At 41.3% G+C, this 2,933-nt stretch overlaps 1 long non-coding RNA gene across 3 annotated transcripts; it reads left to right on the forward strand.

The window, feature by feature from the left end:
• The first annotated feature begins 424 nt into the window (after positions 1-424).
• LOC110098575 lies at positions 425-2,927 on the forward strand. Of its 3 annotated transcripts, none has more exons than XR_003703291.1 (3): positions 425-937; positions 2,320-2,525; positions 2,615-2,927. It is a non-coding gene; the product is annotated as an uncharacterized LOC110098575 (long non-coding RNA). The 3 variants fall into 3 exon arrangements; XR_003703292.1 differs by having other exon boundaries at positions 2,349-2,525; XR_003703293.1 differs by having other exon boundaries at positions 2,376-2,525.
• The last annotated feature ends 6 nt before the right edge of the window (positions 2,928-2,933 follow it).

Here is a 2,933-nt window from a genome sequence, read left to right on the forward strand (position 1 = left end):
ATTTTAAATTCAAATATTAAAAAATACAAACTTGAACCGACCGGTTCAAGAGAACCGTGACCGGTTGACCGATTCACCGGTTGAACCGGCGGTTTTGGACAAAACCGGCCGGTTTGAAGATAAGCCGGTTTTTAGGTTAAACCGAACCGGCCTTTGGACCGGTTCACGGTTGAACCGGTCGGACCGGCCGGTCCGATCCGATTTTTAAAGCATTGATTTTAAGTATATTTTTGTAATTTTGGTTTCTATTTTTGTTTCTTGAACTTTTTCTACCCAGCAAAAATAAAAAAAGTCCGACTGGCTTTCTTTTGATTTTCTTAGCCGTCGGATAAGATCCGACTGATAAGCCACAAACTGTTGTCCTTGAGGAGTGCTCCAGCTGTGTCTATAAATAGATAGCACACTACCATAAAAAACCCTAACTCATTAGTTTAAGTGTGAGGCGGCTGGAGTGGATGGTCTCTTCCTCTTGCTTCTCTAAAGCCGATGATTTCTAAGATGCGCGCGCGATCTCTCTTTTTTGGAGAAATTATTCTGTGCGGTCTCCGGACTTATCTCTACGAGGGCGATGACGATGAAATCAAACACGAAAAGTGATCTTACCCCGGGTTAAGAATTATTCCAATGATGCTTTAGATATTGCGATGGTGCAGGAGCAGCTTGGATGGCCCGCTCATCTAAGGGAAACCGCTGTGTCTATGCGTCTCCGTAAGAGAAAAGGTTGGTAGATCTGCTTAAGGATGGAACCAAAGCAAATCTGAGCCCCCAACTCCTTATTTCTTTGCTGATCTTCTCTGAAACAGGTTTTCCAATGCTCTGCATGAATACGTGAGTGTTGTAGTGATGCTTAACCCAAAAGAAATCATATCTCCAACTTGTTAGTTTAAGGGGCTATTTGGTTGCAGCTTTAAGGCATGATTTAAGAGGCTATTTAGTGGTAGGTTTTGAGCAGGATTTAAGCTATATTTAAATCAAATCCTGCCAAGCAGCTTTTGTTGGGTTTTTACTTGAATTGCAGGTTTCTTAAATTCAGAGGAAGATCGGATTTAATGGATATAGGGGTTGTTCGGTAGCAGCATTTCGCATGATTTAAGCAGGATTAATATTAAATGTGACCATTTTAAAGGAGATTTACATGCATATCACTCAATAAGAAAGCCGCCCCAAACTAAACCTTAGAGTTCTGAATGGTTCTCTCTTTCATCGGCATGGAGCAGCTTGGAGGGCCCTTGCATCTGCAGGAAACCGCTGCGTCTGCTTATGCCGTGAAGAAGAATAAACGGATTTATTAAATGATCTTGCCCACATAGAGTAGAACAGGATTCCTTTCTATTGTGCATCAGGAATATCCTCAATTCTTATCCATTGTCGATGGAGTTGTTTGGATGGCCCATACATGCACGGGTAACCGCTACATCCACGCGTCACTGGAAGAGAACTAGCGGGCTGATCTACGAAATGATTGAACAAAGGCGAATAGGGTTTAGGGTTTAGATGAGCTCTTTTAATTTACACACTTTTCTATTGAACATACTCTAAAGCAAACAAAAGAGGCCCATAAGAACATACATCACAGATCAAGGTGAGCTGTGCAGGAACCTATATTCTGGTATCATAAGATGACGCAGGCCGAAGCTCTATTACTTTTTTAGAACTTCATCAGGAAGTTGTCCCAAACGAAGCCTAAATTTGAGCGGAGCGGTAGGATGTCTTTTTCGTCTGCCTTCTCCAATGCTGATGATTTCTTATGCCTAAAGTCTTGATCATGCACGCTCTCTCTCTTTCTCTCTCTCTTTCGAATTGGGCGATGATGATGAAAACGAACATGAAAAGTGATCTTACCCTGGTTAGGAATGTTTCCAATGTGCTTCAGATATCACAATGCTTCTCTTGCAGTGGTGCCGGAGCAGCTTGGATGGCCCGCTAATCTATGGGAAATCGCTGCGTCTGCGCGTCGCTGTTATAGAACAGGTGGGTAGATCTGCTTGAGGATGGAAACAAGACGAATCTGAGCCCCCATCTTTCACTTTCTTTGCCCACCTTTTCTGAAATAGAATTTCCTGTTCTCTGCAGCAATACAAGAGTTATGCAATGATGCTGCACCCCAAAATAAATCTCTCTAACTCGGTTAAGTGGCTGTTTAATTCAGGATTTTTTAAATCGAGCTAAATCCTGAAAGCTGTTTTTGATTATTAATTAATTTGAATTATTATTTATTTATTAATTATATTATATTCTTATTAAATTTTTATATAATTAGTTAAATTAAATAAATGTATTCCTGTATTATTCTTCTCTGGCTATGCTCTTTTGTGGTAGAAATTATTCGGTGGGGTGTCCGGACTTAGCGCGTAACTCCAATGAAATCGCTGCAGCCCGAACTACCCAGCTCAGAGGTGGAGAAATTATTGTATGCGGAATTCAAATACATTTGAATTCTAATTACAGCCTGCCACATCAGCAGATGCACTTCGGAGCAGTGCATCCAGTGACATGGATTTCGCACACAATAATATCTCCCAGAGGTGACATTGAATATAGATTTCTTATTATTATATATTTTTTTCTCTTGAGAGCCACCGACTCACAGATTTGTGCTTTTCCTCTCCTCCAGCTGTTCGTTGATCTACGATTTCGTCTGCTTCGCGTGAGAGGTGGAGTTTCGAACGAGTTGCTAAATAACTTCCTCCTTGGATGACATTTCTTCCTAGTTCGTTATGCGCTTTAGTGATCGTAATGCTTCTCTGCTATCATCTTGCATTGGCACGGAGCAGGTTGTAAGGCCCTTGCATATGTTGGCAATCGCCATGGTGAAGAATTAATGGATGGATTGTCTTCCTGATGGAATAAAGGTGAATTTTGGCAGTAGAGGTCTGCTTGCTACTCACACTTTTGAAGTTTGTTGGCGTTGTTTAGTTTAGCAGTTTCTATGA

The sequence above is a fragment of the Dendrobium catenatum genome, unplaced genomic scaffold (genome assembly GCF_001605985.2).
Source record: "Dendrobium catenatum unplaced genomic scaffold, ASM160598v2 fragScaff_scaffold_1678, whole genome shotgun sequence".
NCBI classification, from domain to species: Eukaryota; Viridiplantae; Streptophyta; class Magnoliopsida; order Asparagales; family Orchidaceae; genus Dendrobium; species Dendrobium catenatum.